Source organism: Somniosus microcephalus, chromosome 2, assembly GCF_052327205.1.
Source record: "Somniosus microcephalus isolate GS21.2 chromosome 2, FLI_Smic_1.0, whole genome shotgun sequence".
Lineage (NCBI taxonomy): Eukaryota > Metazoa > Chordata > Chondrichthyes > Squaliformes > Somniosidae > Somniosus > Somniosus microcephalus.
The window spans coordinates 26,354,371-26,381,733 of record NC_140988.1 but is presented as its reverse complement, the minus strand read 5'-3'; positions in this window follow the sequence as shown (position 1 = coordinate 26,381,733).

Here is a 27,363-nt window from a genome sequence, read left to right as displayed (position 1 = left end):
CTGGCTGGTGTGATACTGCATGGTGTGATACTATCTAGTGTGCCACTGCCTGGTGTGCCACTGCCTGGTGTGACACTGCCTGGTGTGATACTGCCTGGTGTGATACTGCCTGGTGTGATACTGCCTGGTGTGCTTCTGCCTGATGTGATACTGCCTGGTGCCGTACTGCCTGGTGTGGCACTGGCTGGTGTTATACTACCTGGTGTTGTACTGCATGGTGTGATACTGTATGGTGTGATACTGTATGGTGTGATACTGTATGGTGTAATACTGTATGGTGTAATACTGTATGGTGTGATACTGGCTGGTGTGATAATGCATGGTGTGATAATGCACGGTGTGATACTGCATGGTATGATACTACCTGGTGTGATACTGCATGGTGTGATAATGCATGGTGTGATATTACCTGGTGTGATACTGCATGGTGTGATACTGGCTGGTGTGATAATGCATGGTGTGATACTGCATGGTGTGGTACTGCCTGGTGTGATACTGCATGGTGTGATACTGCCTGGTGTGATACTGCCTGGTGTGTTACTGCCTGGTGTGGTACTGCCTGCTGTGATACTGCCTGGTGTGATACTGCATGCTGTGATACATGCCTGGTGTGATACTGCATGGTGTGATACTGCATGGTGTGATAATGCATGGTGTGATACTACCTGGTGTGATACTGCATGGTTTGATACTGGCTGGTGTGATAATGCATGGTGTGGTACTGCCTGGTGTGATACTGCACGGTGTGATACTGGTTGGTGTGATAATGCATGGTGTGATAATGCCTTGTGTGTTACTACCTGGTGTGATACTGCATGGTGTGGTACTGCCTGTTGTGATACTGCCTGGTGTGGTACTGCATGGTTTGATACTGCTTGGTGTGGTACTGCCTCGTGTGATACTACCTGGTGTGATACTGCCTGGTGTGATACTGCCTGGTGTGATACTGCCTGGTGTGGTACTGCCTGGTGTGATACTACCTGGTGTGATCCTGCCTGGTGTGATACTGCCTGGTGTGATACTGCCTGGTGTGATATTGCCTGGTGTGATACTACCTGGTGTGATACTGCATGGTTTGCTTCTGCCTGCTGTGCTGCTGCCTGGTGTGCTTCTGCCTGATGTGATACTGCCTGGTGTGATACTGCCTGGTGCCGTACTGCCTGGTGTGATACTGCATGGTGTGATACTGCATGGTGTGGTACTGGCTGGTGTGATACTGCATGGTGTGGTACTGCATGGTGTGATATTGGCTGGTGTGATAATGCATGGTGTGATACTGGCTGGTGTGATAATGCATGGTGTGATACTGCCTGGTGTGATACTGCCTGGTGTGATACTGCCTGGTGTGGTACTGCCTGCTGTGATACTGCCTGGTGTGATACTGCATGCTGTGATACATGCCTGGTGTGATACTGCATGGTGTGATACTGCATGGTGTGATAATGCATGGTGTGATACTACCTGGTGTGATACTGCATGGTTTGATACTGGCTGGTGTGATAATGCATGGTGTGGTACTTCCTGGTGTGATACTGCACGGTGTGATACTGGTTGGTGTGATAATGCATGGTGTGATAATGCCTTGTGTGTTACTGCCTGGTGTGATACTGCATGGTGTGGTACTGCCTGTTGTGATACTGCCTGGTGTGGTACTGCATGGTTTGATACTGCATGGTGTGGTACTGCCTCGTGTGATACTACCTGGTGTGATACTGCCTGGTGTGATATTGCCTGGTGTGATACTGCCTGGTGTGGTACTGCCTGGTGTGATACTACCTGGTGCGATCCTGCCTGGTGTGATACTGCCTGGTGTGATACTGCCTGGTGTGATATTGCCTGGTGTGATACTACCTGGTGTGATACTGCATGGTTTACTTCTGCCTGGTGTGCTGCTGCCTGGTGTGCTTCTGCCTGATGTGATACTGCCTGGTGTGATACTGCCTGGTGCCGTACTGCCTGGTGTGATACTGCATGGTGTGATACTGCATGGTGTGGTACTGGCTGGTGTGATACTGCATGGTGTGGTACTGCATGGTGTGATACTGGCTGGTGTGATAATGCATGGTGTGATACTGGCTGGTGTGATAATGCATGGTGTGATACTGCATGGTGTGATACTGCATGGTGTGATACTACCTGGTGTGATACTGCCTGGTGTGACACTGCCTGGTGTGGTACTGCCTGCTGTGATACTGCCTGGTGTGACACTGCATGCTGTGATACTGCCTGGTGTGATAATGTCTGGTGTGATACTGCATAGTGTGGTACTGCATGCTGTGGTACTGCCTGGTGTGATACTGCCTGGTGTGGTACTACCTGGTTTGATATTGCGTGGTGTGGTACTGCCTGGTGTGGTACTGCCTGGTGTGGTACTGCCTGGTGTGACACTGCCTGCTGTGACGCTGCCTGGTGTGATACTGTATTGTGTGATACTACCTGGTGTGATCCTGCCTGGTGTGATACTGCCTGGTGTGATACTGCCTGGCATGATACTGGCTGGCATGACACTGGCTGGTGTGATACTGCCTGGCGTGATACTGCCTGGTGTGATACTGCCTGGTGTGATACTGCGTGGTGTGGTACTGCATGGTGTGGTACTGTCTGGTGTGATACTGCCTGATTTGATACTGCCTGGTGTGATAGTGCATGTCGTGATACTACCTGGTGTGATACTGCCTGGTGTGATACTGCATGTCGTGATACTACCTGGTGTGATACTGCCTGGTGTGATACTGCCTGGTGTGATAATGCCTGGTGTGATACTGCCTCACGTGATGCTGCCTGGTGTGATACTGCCTGGTGTGATGCTGCCTGGTGTGATGCTGCCTGGTGTGACACTGCCTATTGTGATAGTGCATGGTTTGATACTGCATGGTTGGATACTGCATGGTTGGATACTGCATGGTGTGATACTGCATGGTGTGATATTGCATGGTTTCAGACTGCATGGTGTGATACTGCCTGGTGTGACACTGTAGCGTGTGATACTGCCTGGTGTGATACTGCCTGGTGTGATACTGCCTGGTGTGATACTGCCTGGTGTGATAATGCCTGGTGTGATACTGCATGGTGTGATACAGCCTGGTGTGATACTGCCTGGTGTGATACAGCCTGGTGTGATACTGCATGGTGTGATACAGCCTGGTGTGACACTGGCTGGTGTGGCACTGCCTGGTGTGATACTGCCTGGTGTGATAATGCCTGGTGTGATAATGCCTGGTGTGATACTGCCTGGTGTGATACTGCCTGGTGTGATACTGCACGGTGTGATACTGCACGGTGTGATACTGCACGGTGTGATACTGCCCGGTGAGGTATTGCCTGGTGTGATACTGGCCTGGTGTGACACTGCACGGGGTGATACTGACTCGTGTGATACTTCAAGGAATGATACTGCATGGTGTGATACTGCCTGGTGTGACATTGCATAGTGTGCTACTGCCTGGTGTGACACTACCTGGTGTGACACTGCCTGGTGTGACACTGCATGGTGTGACACTGCCTGGTGTGATACTGCCTGGTGTGATACTGCCTGGTGTGATACTGCCTGGTGTGATACTGCATGGTATGATACTGCATGGTGTGATATTGCCTAATGTTATGCTGACTGGTGTGATACTGCATGGTGTGATACAGCCTGGTGTGATACTGCCTGGTGTGATACAGCCTGGTGTGATACTGCCTGGTGTGGTACTGCCTGGTGTGATACTGCCTGGTGTGATACTGTCCTGGTGTAATAATGCAGGGTGTGATACTGCATGGTGTGATACCGCATGGTTTGATACCGCATGGTGTGATACTGCCTGGTGTGATACTGCCTGCTGTGGTACTGCCTGGTGTGATACTACCTGGTTTGATACTGCATGGTATGGTGCTGCATGGTGTGGTACTGCATGGTGTGATACTGCCTGGCGTGATGCTGCCTGGTGTGATACTGCATGGTGTGATACAGCCTGGTGTGATACTGCCTGGTGTGATACAGCCTGGTGTGATACTGCATGGTGTGATACAGCCTGGTGTGACACTGGCTGGTGTGACACTGCCTGGTGTGATACTGCCTGGTGTGATAATGCCTGGTGTGATAATGCCTGGTGTGATACTGCCTGGTGTGATACTGCCTGGTGTGATACTGCACGGTGTGATACTGCACGGTGTGATACTGCCTGGTGTGATACTGCCTGGTGAGGTATTGCCTGGTGTGATACTGGCCTGGTGTGACACTGCACGGGGTGATACTGACTCGTGTGATACTTCAAGGAATGATACTGCATGGTGTGATGCTGCCTGGTGTGACATTGCATAGTGTGCTACTGCCTGGTGTGACACTGCCTGGTGTGACACTGCCTGGTGTGACACTGCATGGTGTGACACTGCCTGGTGTGATACTGCCTGGTGTGATACTGCCTGGTGTGATACTGCATGGTATGATACTGCATGGTGTGATACTGCCTGGTGTGATACTGCCTGGTATGACACTGCATGATGTGACACTGCCTGGTGTGACACTGCATGGTGTGATACTGCCTGGTGTGATCCTGCCTGGTGTGATACTGCGTTGTGTGATACTGCCTGGTGTGATACTGCCTGGTGTGATACTGCCTGCTGTCGTAATGCCTGCTGTGATACTGCATGGTGTGATACTACCTGGTGTGATACTGCATGGTCTGATACTGGCTTGTGTGATACTGCCTGGTGTGATACTGCATGGTATGGTACTGCATGGTGTGATACTGCCTGGTGTGACACTGTCCTGGTGTAATAATGCAGGGTGTGATACTGCATGGTGTGAAACCGCATGGTTTGATACCGCATGGTGTGATACTGCCTGGTGTGATACTGCCTGCTGTGGTACTGGCTGGTGTGATACTACCTGGTGTGATACTGCATGGTATGGTGCTGCATGGTGTGGTACTGCATGGTGTGATACTGCCTGGTGTGATGCTGCCTGGTGTGATACTGCATGGTGTGATACAGCCTGGTGTGATACTGCCTGGTGTGATACAGCCTGGTGTGATACTGCATGGTGTGATACAGCCTGGTGTGACACTGGCTGGTGTGACACTGCCTGGTGTGATACTGCCTGGTGTGATAATGCCTGGTGTGATAATGCCTGGAGTGATACTGCCTGGTGTGATACTGCCTGGTGTGATACTGCACAGTGTGATACTGCACGGTGTGATACTGCCTGGTGTGATACTGCCTGGTGAGGTATTGCCTGGTGTGATACTGGCCTGGTGTGACACTGCACGGGGTGATACTGACTCGTGTGATACTTCAAGGAATGATACTGCATGGTGTGATACTGCCTGGTGTGACATTGCATAGTGTGCTACTGCCTGGTGTGACACTACCTGGTGTGACACTGCCTGGTGTGACACTGCCTGGTGTGATACTGCCTGGTGTGATACTGCCTGGTGTGATACTGCCTGGTGTGATACTGCATGGTATGATACTGCATGGCGTGATATTGCCTAATGTTATGCTGACTGGTGTGATACTGCCTGGTGTGGTACTGCCTGGTGTGGTACTGCCTGGTGTGATACTGCCTGGTATGACACTGCATGATGTGACACTGCCTGGTGTGACACTGCATGGTGTGATACTGCCTGGTGTGATCCTGCCTGGTGTGATACTGCATGGTGTGATACTGCCTGGTGTGATACTGCCTGGTGTGATACTGCCTGGTGTGACACTGCATGGTGTGACACTGCATTGTGTGACACTGCATTGTGTGACACTGCCTGGTGTGACCCTGCCTGTTGTGATCCTGCCTGGTGTGAAACTGCCTGATGTGATACTGCCTGGTGTGATACTACCTGGTGTGACACTGCATGGTGTGACACTGCATTGTGTGATACTGCCTGGTGTGATACTGCAATGTTTGATACTGCATGGTGTGATATTGGCTGGTGTGATACTACCTGGTGTGGTACTGCATGGTGTGGTACTGCATGGTGTGGTACTGCCTGGTGTGACTCTGCCTTGTGTGATACTGCCTGGTGTGATACTGCATGGTGTGATTCTGCCTGGTGTGATACTGCCTGGTGTGATATTGCTTGGTGTGACACTGCCTGGTGTGATACTGCCTGCTGTGGTAATGCCTGCTGTGATACTGCATGGTGTGATACTACCTGGTGTGGTACTGCATGGTTTGATACTGCTTGGTGTGGTACTGCCTCGTGTGATACTACCTGGTGTGATACTGCCTGGTGTGATACTGCCTGGTGTGATACTGCCTGGTGTGGTACTGCCTGGTGTGATACTACCTGGTGTGATCCTGCCTGGTGTGATACTGCCTGGTGTGATACTGCCTGGTGTGATATTGCCTGGTGTGATACTACCTGGTGTGATACTGCATGGTTTGCTTCTGCCTGCTGTGCTGCTGCCTGGTGTGCTTCTGCCTGATGTGATACTGCCTGGTGTGATACTGCCTGGTGCCGTACTGCCTGGTGTGATACTGCATGGTGTGATACTGCATGGTGTGGTACTGGCTGGTGTGATACTGCATGGTGTGGTACTGCATGGTGTGATATTGGCTGGTGTGATAATGCATGGTGTGATACTGGCTGGTGTGATAATGCATGGTGTGATACTGCCTGGTGTGATACTGCCTGGTGTGATACTGCCTGGTGTGGTACTGCCTGCTGTGATACTGCCTGGTGTGATACTGCATGCTGTGATACATGCCTGGTGTGATACTGCATGGTGTGATACTGCATGGTGTGATAATGCATGGTGTGATACTACCTGGTGTGATACTGCATGGTTTGATACTGGCTGGTGTGATAATGCATGGTGTGGTACTTCCTGGTGTGATACTGCACGGTGTGATACTGGTTGGTGTGATAATGCATGGTGTGATAATGCCTTGTGTGTTACTGCCTGGTGTGATACTGCATGGTGTGGTACTGCCTGTTGTGATACTGCCTGGTGTGGTACTGCATGGTTTGATACTGCATGGTGTGGTACTGCCTCATGTGATACTACCTGGTGTGATACTGCCTGGTGTGATATTGCCTGGTGTGATACTGCCTGGTGTGGTACTGCCTGGTGTGATACTACCTGGTGCGATCCTGCCTGGTGTGATACTGCCTGGTGTGATACTGCCTGGTGTGATATTGCCTGGTGTGATACTACCTGGTGTGATACTGCATGGTTTACTTCTGCCTGGTGTGCTGCTGCCTGGTGTGCTTCTGCCTGATGTGATACTGCCTGGTGTGATACTGCCTGGTGCCGTACTGCCTGGTGTGATACTGCATGGTGTGATACTGCATGGTGTGGTACTGGCTGGTGTGATACTGCATGGTGTGGTACTGCATGGTGTGATACTGGCTGGTGTGATAATGCATGGTGTGATACTGGCTGGTGTGATAATGCATGGTGTGATACTGCATGGTGTGATACTGCATGGTGTGATACTACCTGGTGTGATACTGCCTGGTGTGACACTGCCTGGTGTGGTACTGCCTGCTGTGATACTGCCTGGTGTGACACTGCATGCTGTGATACTGCCTGGTGTGATAATGTCTGGTGTGATACTGCATAGTGTGGTACTGCATGCTGTGGTACTGCCTGGTGTGATACTGCCTGGTGTGGTACTACCTGGTTTGATATTGCGTGGTGTGGTACTGCCTGGTGTGGTACTGCCTGGTGTGGTACTGCCTGGTGTGACACTGCCTGCTGTGACGCTGCCTGGTGTGATACTGTATTGTGTGATACTACCTGGTGTGATCCTGCCTGGTGTGATACTGCCTGGTGTGATACTGCCTGGCATGATACTGGCTGGCATGACACTGGCTGGTGTGATACTGCCTGGCGTGATACTGCCTGGTGTGATACTGCCTGGTGTGATACTGCGTGGTGTGGTACTGCATGGTGTGGTACTGTCTGGTGTGATACTGCCTGATTTGATACTGCCTGGTGTGATAGTGCATGTCGTGATACTACCTGGTGTGATACTGCCTGGTGTGATACTGCATGTCGTGATACTACCTGGTGTGATACTGCCTGGTGTGATACTGCCTGGTGTGATAATGCCTGGTGTGATACTGCCTCACGTGATGCTGCCTGGTGTGATACTGCCTGGTGTGATGCTGCCTGGTGTGATGCTGCCTGGTGTGACACTGCCTATTGTGATAGTGCATGGTTTGATACTGCATGGTTGGATACTGCATGGTTGGATACTGCATGGTGTGATACTGCATGGTGTGATATTGCATGGTTTCAGACTGCATGGTGTGATACTGCCTGGTGTGACACTGTAGCGTGTGATACTGCCTGGTGTGATACTGCCTGGTGTGATACTGCCTGGTGTGATACTGCCTGGTGTGATAATGCCTGGTGTGATACTGCATGGTGTGATACAGCCTGGTGTGATACTGCCTGGTGTGATACAGCCTGGTGTGATACTGCATGGTGTGATACAGCCTGGTGTGACACTGGCTGGTGTGGCACTGCCTGGTGTGATACTGCCTGGTGTGATAATGCCTGGTGTGATAATGCCTGGTGTGATACTGCCTGGTGTGATACTGCCTGGTGTGATACTGCACGGTGTGATACTGCACGGTGTGATACTGCACGGTGTGATACTGCCCGGTGAGGTATTGCCTGGTGTGATACTGGCCTGGTGTGACACTGCACGGGGTGATACTGACTCGTGTGATACTTCAAGGAATGATACTGCATGGTGTGATACTGCCTGGTGTGACATTGCATAGTGTGCTACTGCCTGGTGTGACACTACCTGGTGTGACACTGCCTGGTGTGACACTGCATGGTGTGACACTGCCTGGTGTGATACTGCCTGGTGTGATACTGCCTGGTGTGATACTGCCTGGTGTGATACTGCATGGTATGATACTGCATGGTGTGATATTGCCTAATGTTATGCTGACTGGTGTGATACTGCATGGTGTGATACAGCCTGGTGTGATACTGCCTGGTGTGATACAGCCTGGTGTGATACTGCCTGGTGTGGTACTGCCTGGTGTGATACTGCCTGGTGTGATACTGTCCTGGTGTAATAATGCAGGGTGTGATACTGCATGGTGTGATACCGCATGGTTTGATACCGCATGGTGTGATACTGCCTGGTGTGATACTGCCTGCTGTGGTACTGCCTGGTGTGATACTACCTGGTTTGATACTGCATGGTATGGTGCTGCATGGTGTGGTACTGCATGGTGTGATACTGCCTGGCGTGATGCTGCCTGGTGTGATACTGCATGGTGTGATACAGCCTGGTGTGATACTGCCTGGTGTGATACAGCCTGGTGTGATACTGCATGGTGTGATACAGCCTGGTGTGACACTGGCTGGTGTGACACTGCCTGGTGTGATACTGCCTGGTGTGATAATGCCTGGTGTGATAATGCCTGGTGTGATACTGCCTGGTGTGATACTGCCTGGTGTGATACTGCACGGTGTGATACTGCACGGTGTGATACTGCCTGGTGTGATACTGCCTGGTGAGGTATTGCCTGGTGTGATACTGGCCTGGTGTGACACTGCACGGGGTGATACTGACTCGTGTGATACTTCAAGGAATGATACTGCATGGTGTGATGCTGCCTGGTGTGACATTGCATAGTGTGCTACTGCCTGGTGTGACACTGCCTGGTGTGACACTGCCTGGTGTGACACTGCATGGTGTGACACTGCCTGGTGTGATACTGCCTGGTGTGATACTGCCTGGTGTGATACTGCATGGTATGATACTGCATGGTGTGATACTGCCTGGTGTGATACTGCCTGGTATGACACTGCATGATGTGACACTGCCTGGTGTGACACTGCATGGTGTGATACTGCCTGGTGTGATCCTGCCTGGTGTGATACTGCGTTGTGTGATACTGCCTGGTGTGATACTGCCTGGTGTGATACTGCCTGCTGTCGTAATGCCTGCTGTGATACTGCATGGTGTGATACTACCTGGTGTGATACTGCATGGTCTGATACTGGCTTGTGTGATACTGCCTGGTGTGATACTGCATGGTATGGTACTGCATGGTGTGATACTGCCTGGTGTGACACTGTCCTGGTGTAATAATGCAGGGTGTGATACTGCATGGTGTGAAACCGCATGGTTTGATACCGCATGGTGTGATACTGCCTGGTGTGATACTGCCTGCTGTGGTACTGGCTGGTGTGATACTACCTGGTGTGATACTGCATGGTATGGTGCTGCATGGTGTGGTACTGCATGGTGTGATACTGCCTGGTGTGATGCTGCCTGGTGTGATACTGCATGGTGTGATACAGCCTGGTGTGATACTGCCTGGTGTGATACAGCCTGGTGTGATACTGCATGGTGTGATACAGCCTGGTGTGACACTGGCTGGTGTGACACTGCCTGGTGTGATACTGCCTGGTGTGATAATGCCTGGTGTGATAATGCCTGGAGTGATACTGCCTGGTGTGATACTGCCTGGTGTGATACTGCACAGTGTGATACTGCACGGTGTGATACTGCCTGGTGTGATACTGCCTGGTGAGGTATTGCCTGGTGTGATACTGGCCTGGTGTGACACTGCACGGGGTGATACTGACTCGTGTGATACTTCAAGGAATGATACTGCATGGTGTGATACTGCCTGGTGTGACATTGCATAGTGTGCTACTGCCTGGTGTGACACTGCCTGGTGTGACACTGCCTGGTGTGACACTGCCTGGTGTGATACTGCCTGGTGTGATACTGCCTGGTGTGATACTGCCTGGTGTGATACTGCATGGTATGATACTGCATGGCGTGATATTGCCTAATGTTATGCTGACTGGTGTGATACTGCCTGGTGTGGTACTGCCTGGTGTGGTACTGCCTGGTGTGATACTGCCTGGTATGACACTGCATGATGTGACACTGCCTGGTGTGACACTGCATGGTGTGATACTGCCTGGTGTGATCCTGCCTGGTGTGATACTGCATGGTGTGATACTGCCTGGTGTGATACTGCCTGGTGTGATACTGCCTGGTGTGACACTGCATGGTGTGACACTGCATTGTGTGACACTGCATTGTGTGACACTGCCTGGTGTGACCCTGCCTGTTGTGATCCTGCCTGGTGTGAAACTGCCTGATGTGATACTGCCTGGTGTGATACTACCTGGTGTGACACTGCATGGTGTGACACTGCATTGTGTGATACTGCCTGGTGTGATACTGCAATGTTTGATACTGCATGGTGTGATATTGGCTGGTGTGATACTACCTGGTGTGGTACTGCATGGTGTGGTACTGCATGGTGTGGTACTGCCTGGTGTGACTCTGCCTTGTGTGATACTGCCTGGTGTGATACTGCATGGTGTGATTCTGCCTGGTGTGATACTGCCTGGTGTGATATTGCTTGGTGTGACACTGCCTGGTGTGATACTGCCTGCTGTGGTAATGCCTGCTGTCATACTGCATGGTGTGATACTACCTGGTGTGATACTGCATGGTCTGATACTGGCTTGTGTGATACTGCCTGGTGTGATACTGCATGGTATGGTGCTGCATGGTGTGCTACTGCATGGTGTGATACTGCCTGGCGTGATGCTGCCTGGTGTGATACTGCATGGTGTGATACTGCATGGTGTGGTACTGTCTGGTGTGATACTACCTGGTGTGCTACTGCCTGGTGTGACACTGCCTGGTGTGATACTGCCTGGTGTGCAACTGCATGGTGTGATACTGCATGGTGTGGTACTGCATGGTGTGGTACTGTCTGGTGTGATACTGCATGGTGTGATACTGGCTGGTGTGATAATGCATGGTGTGTTACTGCATGGTGTGATACTACCTGGTGTGATACTGCATGGTGTGATAATGCATGGTGTGGTACTGCCTGGTGTGATACTGCACGGTGTGATACTGCTTGGTGTGATAATGCATGGTGTGATACTGCCTGGTGTGTTACTGCCTGGTGGGATACTACATGATGTGGTACTGCCTGGTGTGATACTACCTGGTGTGATAATGCCTGGTGTGATACTGCCTGGTGTGATACTGCATGGTGTGGTACTGCCTGGTGTGATACTACCTGGTGTGATACTGCCTGGTGTGATACTACCTGGTGTGATACTGCATGGTTTGCTTCTGTCTGCTGTGCTGCTGCCTGGTGTGCTTCTGCCTGATGTGATACTGCCTGGTGTGATACTGCCTGGTGCCGTACTGCCTGGTGTGATACTGCATGGTGTGATACGGCATGGTGTGGTACTGGCTGGTGTGATACTGCATGGTGTGGTACTGCATGGTGTGATACTGGCTGGTTGATAATGCATGGTGTGATACTGGCTGGTGTGATACTGCATGGTGTGATACTACCTAGTGTGCCACTGCCTGGTGTGACACTGCCTGGTGTGATACTGCCTGGTGTGATACTGCCTGGTGTGATACTGCCTGGTGTGATACTGCCTGGTGTGATACTGCCTGTTGTGATACTGCCTGGTGTGCTTCTGCCTGATGTGATACTGCCTGGTGCCGTACTGCCTGGTGTGGCACTGGCTGGTGTTATACTACCTGGTGTTGTACTGCATGGTGTGATACTGTATGGTGTGATACTGTATGGTGTGATACTGTATGGTGTGATACTGTATGGTGTGATACTGGCTGGTGTGATAATGCATGGTGTGATACTGCATGGTATGATACTACCTGGTGTGATACTGCATGGTGTGATAATGCATGGTGTGGTACTGCCTGGTGTGATACTGCATGGTGTGATACTGGCTGGTGTGATAATGCATGGTGTGATACTGCATGGTATGATACTACCTGGTGTGATACTGCATGGTGTGATAATGCATGGTGTGGTACTGCCTGGTGTGATACTGCATGGTGTGACACTGGTTGGTGTGATACTGCATGGTGTGATACTGCATGGTGTGATACAGCCTGGTGTGAGACTGCCTGCTGTGGTACTGCCTGGTGTGTTACTACCTGGTGTGATACTGCATGGTGTGATACTGCCTGGTGTGATACTGCCTGGTGTGATACTGCCTGGTGTGGTACTGCCTGCTGTGATACTGCCTGGTGTGATGCAGCATGCTGTGATACATGCCTGGTGTGATACTGCATGGTGTGATACTGCATGGTGTGATAATGCATGGTGTGATACTGCCTGGTGTGTTACTGCCTGCTGTGATACTGCATGGTGTGGTACTGCCTGGTGTGATACTGCCTGGTGTGGTACTGCATGGTTTGTTACTGCATGGTGTGGTACTGCCTAGTGTGATACTACCTGGTGTGATACTGCCTGGTGTGATACTGCCTGGTGTGATACTGCCTGGTGTGATACTGCATGGTGTGATAATATATCGTGTGATACTGCCTGGTGTGATACTGCCTGGTGTGATACTGCCTGGTGTGATGATGCCTGGTGTGATACTGCCTCACGTGATGCTGCCTGGTGTGATTCTACCTGGTGTGATGCTGCCTGGTGTGATGCTGCCTGGTGTGATACTGCCTGGTGTGATAGTGCATGGTTTGATACTGCATGGTTGGATACTGCATGGTTTCATACTGCATGGTGTGATACTGCATGGTGTGATATTGCATGGCTTGAGACTGCATGGTGTGATACTGCCTGGTGTGATACTGTATCGTGTGATACAGCCTGGTGTGATACAGCCTGGTGTGATACTGCCTGGTGTGATACTGCCTGGTGTGATACTGCCTGGTGTGATACTGCCTGGTGTGATACTGCCTGGTTTGATACTGCCTGGTGTGGTACTGCCTGGTGTGGTAATGCCTGGTGTGGTACTGCCTGGTGTGGTACTGCCTGGTGTGATACTGCCTGGTGTGATACTGCCTGGTGTGATACTGCCTGGTGGATTACTGCATGGTGTGAAACTGCCTGTTCTGATACTGCCTGGTGTGGGACTGCGTGGTGTGATACTGCCTAGTTTGATACTGCCTGGTGTGATACTGCCTGGTGAGATACTGCCTGGTGTGATGCTGCCTGGTGTGATATTGCACGTATGAAACTGCCTGGTGTGGTTCTGCATGGTATGGGACTGCTTGGTGTGATGCTGCCTGGTGTGATACTGCCTTGTGTGATACTGCCTGGTGTGATACTGCCTGGCGTGATACTGCCTGGTGTGATACTGCCTGGTGGGATGCTGCATGGTTTGATACTGCATGGTTTGATACAGTATCGTGTGATACTGCCAAGTGCTGTACTGTCTGCTGTTATACTGCCTGGTGTGATACTTCCTGGTGTGATACTGCCTGGTGTGATACTGCCTGGTGTGATACTGCCTGGTGTGATACTGCCTGGTGTGATACTGCCTGGTGTGATGTTGCCTGGTGTGATACTGCCTGGTGTGATACTACCTGGTGTGACACTGCATGGTGTGACACTGCATTGTGTGATACTGCCTGGTGTGATACTGCAATGTTTGATACTGCATGGTGTGGTATTGGCTGGTGTGATACTACCTGGTGTGGTACTGCATGGTGTGGTACTGCATGGTGTGGTACTGCCTGGTGTGATTCTGCCTTGTGTGATACTGCCTGGTGTGATACTGCATGGTGTGATTCTGCCTGGTGTGATACTGCCTGGTGTGATATTGCCTGGTGTGACACTGCCTGGTGTGATACTGCCTGCTGTGGTAATGCCTGCTGTGATACTGCATGGTGTGATACTACCTGGTGTGATACTGCATGGTCTGATACTGGCTTGTGTGATACTGCCTGGTGTGATACTGCATGGTATGGTGCTGCATGGTGTGGTACTGCATGGTGTGATACTGCCTGGCGTGATGCTGCCTGGTGTGATACTGCATGGTGTGATACTGCATGGTGTGGTACTGCCTGGTGTGATACTACCTGGTGTGCTACTGCCTGGTGTGACACTGCCTGGTGTGATACTGCCTGGTGTGCAACTGCATGGTGTGATACTGCATGGTGTGGTACTGCATGGTGTGGTACTGTCTGGTGTGATACTGCATGGTGTGATACTGGCTGGTGTGATAATGCATGGTGTGTTACTGCATGGTGTGATACTACCTGGTGTGATAATGCATGGCGTGATAATGCATGGTGTGGTACTGCCTGGTGTGATACTGCACGGTGTGATACTGCTTGGTGTGATAATGCATGGTGTGATACTGCCTGGTGTGTTACTGCCTGGTGGGATACTACATGATGTGGTACTGCCTAGTGTGATACTACCTGGTGTGATAATGCCTGGTGTGATACTGCCTGGTGTGATACTGCATGGTGTGGTACTGCCTGGTGTGATACTACCTGGTGTGATACTGCCTGGTGTGATACTACCTGGTGTGATACTGCATGGTTTGCTTCTGCCTGCTGTGCTGCTGCCTGGTGTGCTTCTGCCTGATGTGATACTGCCTGGTGTGATACTGCCTGGTGCCGTACTGCCTGGTGTGATACTGCATGGTGTGATACGGCATGGTGTGGTACTGGCTGGTGTGATACTGCATGGTGTGGTACTGCATGGTGTGATACTGGCTGGTGTGATAATGCATGGTGTGATACTGGCTGGTGTGATACTGCATGGTGTGATACTACCTAGTGTGCCACTGCCTGGTGTGATACTGCCTGGTGTGATACTGCCTGGTGTGATACTGCCTGGTGTGCTTCTGCCTGATGTGATACTGCCTGGTGCCATACTGCCTGGTGTGGCACTGGCTGGTGTTATACTACCTGGTGTTGTACTGCATGGTGTGATACTGTATGGTGTGATACTGTATGGTGTGATACTGTATGGTGTGATACTGGCTGGTGTGATAATGCATTGTGTGATAATGCATGGTGTGATACTGCATGGTATGATACTACCTGGTGTGATACTGCATGGTGTGATAATGCATGGTGTGATATTGCCTGGTGTGATACTGCATGGTGTGATACTGCATGGTGTGGTACTGCCTGGTGTGATACTGCATGGTGTGATACTTGTTGGTGTGATACTGCATAGTGTGATACTGCATGGTGTGATACTGCCTGGTGTGAGACTGCCTGCTGTGGTACTGCCTGGTGTGTTACTACCTGGTGTGATACTGCATGGTGTGATACTGCCTGGTGTGATACTGCCTGATGTGATGCTGCCTGGTGTGGTACTGCCTGCTGTGATACTGCCTGGTGTGATACTGCATGGTGTGATACTACCTGGTGTGATACTGCATGGTGTGATACTACCTGGTGTGATACTGCATGGTCTGATACTGGCTTGTGTGATACTGCCTGGTGTGATACTGCATGGTATGGTGCTGCATGGTGTGGTACTGCATGGTGTGATACTGCCTGGCGTGATGCTGCCTGGTGTGATACTGCATGGTGTGATACTGCATGGTGTGGTACTGCCTGGTGTGATACTACCTGGTGTGCTACTGCCTGGTGTGACACTGCCTGGTGTGATACTGCCTGGTGTGCAACTGCATGGTGTGATACTGCATGGTGTGGTACTGCATGGTGTGGTACTGTCTGGTGTGATACTGCATGGTGTGATACTGGCTGGTGTGATAATGCATGGTGTGTTACTGCATGGTGTGATACTACCTGGTGTGATAATGCATGGCGTGATAATGCATGGTGTGGTACTGCCTGGTGTGATACTGCACGGTGTGATACTGCTTGGTGTGATAATACATGGTGTGATACTGCCTGGTGTGTTACTGCCTGGTGGGATACTACATGATGTGGTACTGCCTAGTGTGATACTACCTGGTGTGATAATGCCTGGTGTGATACTGCCTGGTGTGATACTGCATGGTGTGGTACTGCCTGGTGTGATACTACCTGGTGTGATACTGCCTGGTGTGATACTACCTGGTGTGATACTGCATGGTTTGCTTCTGCCTGCTGTGCTGCTGCCTGGTGTGCTTCTGCCTGGTGTGATACTGCCTGGTGCCGTACTGCCTGGTGTGATACTGCATGGTGTGATACGGCATGGTGTGGTACTGGCTGGTGTGATACTGCATGGTGTGGTACTGCATGGTGTGATACTGGCTGGTGTGATAATGCATGGTGTGATACTGGCTGGTGTGATACTGCATGGTGTGATACTACCTAGTGTGCCACTGCCTGGTGTGATACTGCCTGGTGTGATACTGCCTGGTGTGATACTGCCTGGTGTGCTTCTGCCTGATGTGATACTGCCTGGTGCCATACTGCCTGGTGTGGCACTGGCTGGTGTTATACTACCTGGTGTGATGCTGCCTTGTGTGAAACTGCCTGGTGTGATAATGCCTGGTGTGATACTGCCTGGTGTGACACTGCATGGTGTGACACTGCATTGTGTGACACTGCATTGTGTGACACTGCCTGGTGTGACCCTGCCTGGTGTGACCCTGCCTGTTGTGATCCTGCCTGGTGTGAAACTGCCTGGTGTGATACTGCCTGGTGTGATACTACCTGGTGTGACACTGCATAGTGTGACACTGCATTGTGTGATACTGCATGGTGTGATACTGCAATGTTTGATACTGCATGATGTGGTATTGGCTGGTGTGATACTACCTGGTGTGGTACTGCCTGGTGTGGTACTGCCTGGTGTGATACTGCCTGGTGTGATACTGCCTGGTGTGATACTGCCTGGTGTGATACTGCATGGTGTGATTCTGCCTGGTGTGATACTGCCGGGTGTGATACTGCCTGGTGTGACATTGCCTGTTGTGATACTGCCTGCTGTGGTACTGCCTGCTGTGATACTGCATGGTGTGATACTACCTGGTGTGATACTGCATGGTCTGATAATGGCTTGTGTGATACTGCCTGGTGTGATACTGCATGGTGTGGTACTGCCTGGTGTGATACTGCCTGGTGTGACACTGTCCTGGTGTAATAATGCAGGGTTTGATACTGCATGGTGTGATACCGCATGTTTTGATACCGCATGGTGTGATACTGCCTGGTGTGATACTGCCTGCTGTGCTACTGCCTGGTTTGATACTACCTGGTGTGAGACTGCATGGTGTGGTGCTGCATGGTGTGGTACTGCATGGTGTGACACTGCCTGGTGTGATACTGCCTGGTGTGGTACTGCATGGTGTGATACTGCATGGTGTGGTACTGCCTGGTGTGATACTACCTGGTCTGCTACTGCCTGGTGTGATACTGCCTGGTGTGATACTGCCTGGTGTGATACTACCTGGTGTGATACTGCCTGGTGCGCAACTGCATGGTGTGATACTGGCTGGTGTGATAATGCATGGTGTGATAATGCCTGGTGTGATACTGCCTCGTGCCGTACTGCCTGGTGTGATACTGCGTGGTGTGGTACTGCATGGTGTGGTACTGTCTGGTGTGATACTGCATGGTATGATACTGGCTGGTGTGATAATGCATGGTGTGTTACTGCATGGTGTGATACTACCTGGTGTGATACTGCATGCTGTGATAATGCATGGTGTGATACTACCTGGTGTGATACTGCATGGTATGATACTGGCTGGTGTGATAATGCATGGTGTGATACTGCACGGTGTGGTACTGCCTGGTGTGATACTGCGCGGTGTGGTACTGCTTGGTGTGATAATGCATGGTGTGATACTGCCTGGTGTGTTACTGCCTGGTGGGATACTACATGGTGTGGTACTGCCTGGTGTGATACTGCCTGGTGTGGTACTGCATGTTGTGATACTGCATGGTGTGGTACTGCCTACTGTGATACTACCTGGTGTGATAATGCCTGGTGTGATACTACCTGGTGTGATACTGCATGGTTTGCTTCTGCCTGCTGTGCTGCTGCCTGGTGTGCTTCTGCCTGATGTGATACTGCCTGGTGTGACACTGCCTGGTGCCGTACTGCCTGGTGTGATACTGCATGGTGTGTTACGGCATGGTGTGGTACTGGCTGGTGTGATACTGCATGGTGTGGTACTGCATGGTGTGATACTGGCTGGTGTGGTAATGCATGGTGTGATACTGGCTGGTGTGATACTGCATGGTGTGATACTATCTAGTGTGCCACTGCCTGGTGTGCCACTGCCTGGTGTGACACTGCCTGGTGTGATACTGCCTGGTGTGATACTGCCTGGTGTGATACTGCCTGGTGTGCTTCTGCCTGATGTGATACTGCCTGGTGCCGTACTGCCTGGTGTGGCACTGGCTGGTGTTATACTACCTGGTGTTGTACTGCATGGTGTGATACTGTATGGTGTGATACTGTATGGTGTGATACTGTATGGTGTAATACTGTATGGTGTGATACTGGCTGGTGTGATAATGCATGGTGTGATAATGCACGGTGTGATACTGCATGGTATGATACTACCTGGTGTGATACTGCATGGTGTGATAATGCATGGTGTGATATTACCTGGTGTGATACTGCATGGTGTGATACTGGCTGGTGTGATAATGCATGGTGTGATACTGCATGGTGTGGTACTGCCTGGTGTGATACTGCATGGTGTGATACTGCCTGGTGTGATACTGCCTGGTGTGTTACTGCCTGGTGTGGTACTGCCTGCTGTGATACTGCCTGGTGTGATACTGCATGCTGTGATACATGCCTGGTGTGATACTGCATGGTGTGATACTGCATGGTGTGATAATGCATGGTGTGATACTACCTGGTGTGATACTGCATGGTTTGATACTGGCTGGTGTGATAATGCATGGTGTGGTACTGCCTGGTGTGATACTGCACGGTGTGATACTGGTTGGTGTGATAATGCATGGTGTGATAATGCCTTGTGTGTTACTACCTGGTGTGATACTGCATGGTGTGGTACTGCCTGTTGTGATACTGCCTGGTGTGGTACTGCATGGTTTGATACTGCTTGGTGTGGTACTGCCTCGTGTGATACTACCTGGTGTGATACTGCCTGGTGTGATACTGCCTGGTGTGATACTGCCTGGTGTGGTACTGCCTGGTGTGATACTACCTGGTGTGATCCTGCCTGGTGTGATACTGCCTGGTGTGATACTGCCTGGTGTGATATTGCCTGGTGTGATACTACCTGGTGTGATACTGCATGGTTTGCTTCTGCCTGCTGTGCTGCTGCCTGGTGTGCTTCTGCCTGATGTGATACTGCCTGGTGTGATACTGCCTGGTGCCGTACTGCCTGGTGTGATACTGCATGGTGTGATACTGCATGGTGTGGTACTGGCTGGTGTGATACTGCATGGTGTGGTACTGCATGGTGTGATATTGGCTGGTGTGATAATGCATGGTGTGATACTGGCTGGTGTGATAATGCATGGTGTGATACTGCCTGGTGTGATACTGCCTGGTGTGATACTGCCTGGTGTGGTACTGCCTGCTGTGATACTGCCTGGTGTGATACTGCATGCTGTGATACATGCCTGGTGTGATACTGCATGGTGTGATACTGCATGGTGTGATAATGCATGGTGTGATACTACCTGGTGTGATACTGCATGGTTTGATACTGGCTGGTGTGATAATGCATGGTGTGGTACTTCCTGGTGTGATACTGCACGGTGTGATACTGGTTGGTGTGATAATGCATGGTGTGATAATGCCTTGTGTGTTACTGCCTGGTGTGATACTGCATGGTGTGGTACTGCCTGTTGTGATACTGCCTGGTGTGGTACTGCATGGTTTGATACTGCATGGTGTGGTACTGCCTCGTGTGATACTACCTGGTGTGATACTGCCTGGTGTGATATTGCCTGGTGTGATACTGCCTGGTGTGGTACTGCCTGGTGTGATACTACCTGGTGCGATCCTGCCTGGTGTGATACTGCCTGGTGTGATACTGCCTGGTGTGATATTGCCTGGTGTGATACTACCTGGTGTGATACTGCATGGTTTACTTCTGCCTGGTGTGCTTCTGCCTGGTGTGCTTCTGCCTGATGTGATACTGCCTGGTGTGATACTGCCTGGTGCCGTACTGCCTGGTGTGATACTGCATGGTGTGATACTGCATGGTGTGGTACTGGCTGGTGTGATACTGCATGGTGTGGTACTGCATGGTGTGATACTGGCTGGTGTGATAATGCATGGTGTGATACTGGCTGGTGTGATAATGCATGGTGTGATACTGCATGGTGTGATACTGCATGGTGTGATACTACCTGGTGTGACACTGCCTGGTGTGGTACTGCCTGCTGTGATACTGCCTGGTGTGACACTGCATGCTGTGATACTGCCTGGTGTGATAATGTCTGGTGTGATACTGCATAGTGTGGTACTGCATGCTGTGGTACTGCCTGGTGTGATACTGCCTGGTGTGGTACTACCTGGTTTGATATTGCGTGGTGTGGTACTGCCTGGTGTGGTACTGCCTGGTGTGGTACTGCCTGGTGTGACACTGCCTGCTGTGACGCTGCCTGGTGTGATACTGTATTGTGTGATACTACCTGGTGTGATCCTGCCTGGTGTGATACTGCCTGGTGTGATACTGCAAGGCATGATACTGGCTGGCATGACACTGGCTGGTGTGATACTGCCTGGCGTGATACTGCCTGGTGTGATACTGCCTGGTGTGATACTGCGTGGTGTGGTACTGCATGGTGTGGTACTGTCTGGTGTGATACTGCCTGATTTGATACTGCCTGGTGTGATAGTGCATGTCGTGATACTACCTGGTGTGATACTGCCTGGTGTGATACTGCATGTCGTGATACTACCTGGTGTGATACTGCCTGGTGTGATACTGCCTGGTGTGATAATGCCTGGTGTGATACTGCCTCACGTGATGCTGCCTGGTGTGATACTGCCTGGTGTGATGCTGCCTGGTGTGATGCTGCCTGGTGTGACACTGCCTATTGTGATAGTGCATGGTTTGATACTGCATGGTTGGATACTGCATGGTTGGATACTGCATGGTGTGATACTGCATGGTGTGATATTGCATGGTTTCAGACTGCATGGTGCGATACTGCCTGGTGTGACACTGTAGCGTGTGATACTGCCTGGTGTGATACTGCCTGGTGTGATACTGCCTGGTGTGATACTGCCTGGTGTGATAATGCCTGGTGTGATACTGCATGGTGTGATACAGCCTGGTGTGATACTGCCTGGTGTGATACAGCCTGGTGTGATACTGCATGGTGTGATACAGCCTGGTGTGACACTGGCTGGTGTGGCACTGCCTGGTGTGATACTGCCTGGTGTGATAATGCCTGGTGTGATAATGCCTGGTGTGATACTGCCTGGTGTGATAATGCACAGTGTGATACTGCACGGTGTGATACTGCACGGTGTGATACTGCACGGTGTGATACTGCCCGGTGAGGTATTGCCTGGTGTGATACTGGCCTGGTGTGACACTGCACGGGGTGATACTGACTCGTGTGATACTTCAAGGAATGATACTGCATGGTGTGATACTGCCTGGTGTGACATTGCATAGTGTGCTACTGCCTGGTGTGACACTACCTGGTGTGACACTGCCTGGTGTGACACTGCATGGTGTGACACTGCCTGGTGTGATACTGCCTGGTGTGATACTGCCTGGTGTGATACTGCCTGGTGTGATACTGCATGGTATGATACTGCATGGTGTGATATTGCCTAATGTTATGCTGACTGGTGTGATACTGCATGGTGTGATACAGCCTGGTGTGACACTGCCTGGTGTGATACAGCCTGGTGTGATACTGCCTGGTGTGGTACTGCCTGGTGTGATACTGCCTGGTGTGATACTGTCCTGGTGTAATAATGCAGGGTGTGATACTGCATGGTGTGATACCGCATGGTTTGATACCGCATGGTGTGATACTGCCTGGTGTGATACTGCCTGCTGTGGTACTGCCTGGTGTGATACTACCTGGTGTGATACTGCATGGTATGGTGCTGCATGGTGTGGTACTGCATGGTGTGATACTGCCTGGCGTGATGCTGCCTGGTGTGATACTGCATGGTGTGATACAGCCTGGTGTGATACTGCCTGGTGTGATACAGCCTGGTGTGATACTGCATGGTGTGATACAGCCTGGTGTGACACTGGCTGGTGTGACACTGCCTGGTGTGATACTGCCTGGTGTGATAATGCCTGGTGTGATAATGCCTGGTGTGATACTGCCTGGTGTGATACTGCCTGGTGTGATACTGCACGGTGTGATACTGCACGGTGTGATACTGCCTGGTGTGATACTGCCTGGTGAGGTATTGCCTGGTGTGATACTGGCCTGGTGTGACACTGCACGGGGTGATACTGACTCGTGTGATACTTCAAGGAATGATACTGCATGGTGTGATGCTGCCTGGTGTGACATTGCATAGTGTGCTACTGCCTGGTGTGACACTGCCTGGTGTGACACTGCCTGGTGTGACACTGCATGGTGTGACACTGCCTGGTGTGATACTGCCTGGTGTGATACTGCCTGGTGTGATACTGCATGGTATGATACTGCATGGTGTGATACTGCCTGGTGTGATACTGCCTGGTATGACACTGCATGATGTGACACTGCCTGGTGTGACACTGCATGGTGTGATACTGCCTGGTGTGATCCTGCCTGGTGTGATACTGCGTTGTGTGATACTGCCTGGTGTGATACTGCCTGGTGTGATACTGCCTGGTGTGATACTGCCTGCTGTCGTAATGCCTGCTGTGATACTGCATGGTGTGATACTACCTGGTGTGATACTGCATGGTCTGATACTGGCTTGTGTGATACTGCCTGGTGTGATACTGCATGGTATGGTACTGCATGGTGTGATACTGCCTGGTGTGACACTGTCCTGGTGTAATAATGCAGGGTGTGATACTGCATGGTGTGAAACCGCATGGTTTGATACCGCATGGTGTGATACTGCCTGGTGTGATACTGCCTGCTGTGGTACTGGCTGGTGTGATACTACCTGGTGTGATACTGCATGGTATGGTGCTGCATGGTGTGGTACTGCATGGTGTGATACTGCCTGGCGTGATGCTGCCTGGTGTGATACTGCATGGTGTGATACAGCCTGGTGTGATACTGCCTGGTGTGATACTGCATGGTGTGATACAGCCTGGTGTGACACTGGCTGGTGTGACACTGCCTGGTGTGATACTGCCTGGTGTGATAATGCCTGGTGTGATAATGCCTGGTGTGATACTGCCTGGTGTGATACTGCCTGGTGTGATACTGCACAGTGTGATACTGCACGGTGTGATACTGCCTGGTGTGATACTGCCTGGTGAGGTATTGCCTGGTGTGATACTGGCCTGGTGTGACACTGCACGGGGTGATACTGACTCGTGTGATACTTCAAGGAATGATACTGCATGGTGTGATACTGCCTGGTGTGACATTGCATAGTGTGCTACTGCCTGGTGTGACACTGCCTGGTGTGTTACTGCCTGGTGTGTTACTGCCTGGTGTGATACTGCATGGTGTGATACTGCCTGGTGTGATACTGCCTGGTGTGGTACTGCATGGTTTGTTACTGCATGGTGTGGTACTGCCTAGTGTGATACTACCTGGTGTGATACTGCCTGGTGTGATACTGCCTGGTGTGATACTGCCTGGTGTGATACTGCCTGGTGTGATACTGCATGGTGTGATAATATATCGTGTGATACTGCCTGGTGTGATACTGCCTGGTGTGATACTGCCTGGTGTGATACTGCCTGGTGTGATGATGCCTGGTGTGATACTGCCTCACGTGATGCTGCCTGGTGTGATACTACCTGGTGTGATGCTGCCTGGTGTGATGCTGCCTGGTGTGATACTGCCTGGTGTGATAGTGCATGGTTTGATACTGCATGGTTGGATACTGCATGGTTTCATACTGCATGGTGTGATACTGCATGGTGTGATATTGCATGGCTTGAGACTGCATGGTGTGATACTGCCTGGTGTGATACTGTATCGTGTGATACAGCCTGGTGTGATACAGCCTGGTGTGATACTGCCTGGTGTGATACTGCCTGGTGTGATACTGCCTGGTGTGATACTGCCTGGTGTGATACTGCCTGGTTTGATACTGCCTGGTGTGGTACTGCCTGGTGTGGTAATGCCTGGTGTGGTACTGCCTGGTGTGGTACTGCCTGGTGTGATACTGCCTGGTGTGATACTGCCTGGTGTGATACTGCCTGGTGGATTACTGCATGGTGTGAAACTGCCTGTTCTGATACTGCCTGGTGTGGGACTGCGTGGTGTTATACTGCCTAGTTTGATACTGCCTGGTGTGATACTGCCTGGTGAGATACTGCCTGGTGTGATGCTGCCTGGTGTGATATTGCACGTATGAAACTGCCTGGTGTGGTTCTGCATGGTATGGGACTGCTTGGTGTGATGCTGCCTGGTGTGATACTGCCTTGTGTGATACTGCCTGGCGTGATACTGCCTGGCGTGATACTGCCTGGTGTGATACTGCCTGGTGGGATGCTGCATGGTTTGATACTGCATGGTTTGATACAGTATCGTGTGATACTGCCAAGTGCTGTACTGTCTGCTGTTATACTGCCTGGTGTGATACTGCCTGGTGTGATACTGCCTGGTGTGATACTGCCTGGTGTGATACTGCCTGGTGTGATACTGCCTGGTGTGATGTTGCCTGGTGTGATACTGCCTGGTGTGATACTACCTGGTGTGACACTGCATGGTGTGACACTGCATTGTGTGATACTGCCTGGTGTGATACTGCAATGTTTGATACTGCATGGTGTGGTATTGGCTGGTGTGATACTACCTGGTGTGGTACTGCATGGTGTGGTACTGCATGGTGTGGTACTGCCTGGTGTGATTCTGCCTTGTGTGATACTGCCTGGTGTGATACTGCATGGTGTGATTCTGCCTGGTGTGATACTGCCTGGTGTGATATTGCCTGGTGTGACACTGCCTGGTGTGATACTGCCTGCTGTGGTAATGCCTGCTGTGATACTGCATGGTGTGATACTACCTGGTGTGATACTGCATGGTCTGATACTGGCTTGTGTGATACTGCCTGGTGTGATACTGCATGGTATGGTGCTGCATGGTGTGGTACTGCATGGTGTGATACTGCCTGGCGTGATGCTGCCTGGTGTGATACTGCATGGTGTGATACTGCATGGTGTGGTACTGCCTGGTGTGATACTACCTGGTGTGCTACTGCCTGGTGTGACACTGCCTGGTGTGATACTGCCTGGTGTGCAACTGCATGGTGTGATACTGCATGGTGTGGTACTGCATGGTGTGGTACTGTCTGGTGTGATACTGCATGGTGTGATACTGGCTGGTGTGATAATGCATGGTGTGTTACTGCATGGTGTGATACTACCTGGTGTGATAATGCATGGCGTGATAATGCATGGTGTGGTACTGCCTGGTGTGATACTGCACGGTGTGATACTGCTTGGTGTGATAATGCATGGTGTGATACTGCCTGGTGTGTTACTGCCTGGTGGGATACTACATGATGTGGTACTGCCTAGTGTGATACTACCTGGTGTGATAATGCCTGGTGTGATACTGCCTGGTGTGATACTGCATGGTGTGGTACTGCCTGGTGTGATACTACCTGGTGTGATACTGCCTGGTGTGATACTACCTGGTGTGATACTGCATGGTTTGCTTCTGCCTGCTGTGCTGCTGCCTGGTGTGCTTCTGCCTGATGTGATACTGCCTGGTGTGATACTGCCTGGTGCCGTACTGCCTGGTGTGATACTGCATGGTGTGATACGGCATGGTGTGGTACTGGCTGGTGTGATACTGCATGGTGTGGTACTGCATGGTGTGATACTGGCTGGTGTGATAATGCATGGTGTGATACTGGCTGGTGTGATACTGCATGGTGTGATACTACCTAGTGTGCCACTGCCTGGTGTGATACTGCCTGGTGTGATACTGCCTGGTGTGATACTGCCTGGTGTGCTTCTGCCTGATGTGATACTGCCTGGTGCCATACTGCCTGGTGTGGCACTGGCTGGTGTTATACTACCTGGTGTTGTACTGCATGGTGTGATACTGTATGGTGTGATACTGTATGGTGTGATACTGTATGGTGTGATACTGTATGGTGTGATACTGGCTGGTGTGATAATGCATGGTGTGATAATGCATGGTGTGATACTGCATGGTATGATACTACCTGGTGTGATACTGCATGGTGTGATAATGCATGGTGTGATATTGCCTGGTGTGATACTGCATGGTGTGATACTGCATGGTGTGGTACTGCCTGGTGTGATACTGCATGGTGTGATACTTGTTGGTGTGATACTGCATAGTGTGATACTGCATGGTGTGATACTGCCTGGTGTGAGACTGCCTGCTGTGGTACTGCCTGGTGTGTTACTACCTGGTGTGATACTGCATGGTGTGATACTGCCTGGTGTGATACTGCCTGATGTGATGCTGCCTGGTGTGGTACTGCCTGCTGTGATACTGCCTGGTGTGATACTGCATGCTGTGATACATGCCTGGTGTGATACTGCATGGTGTGATACTGCATGGTGTGATAATGCATGGTGTGATACTACCTGGTGTGATACTGCATGGTTTGATACTGGCTGGTGTGATAATGCATGGTGTGG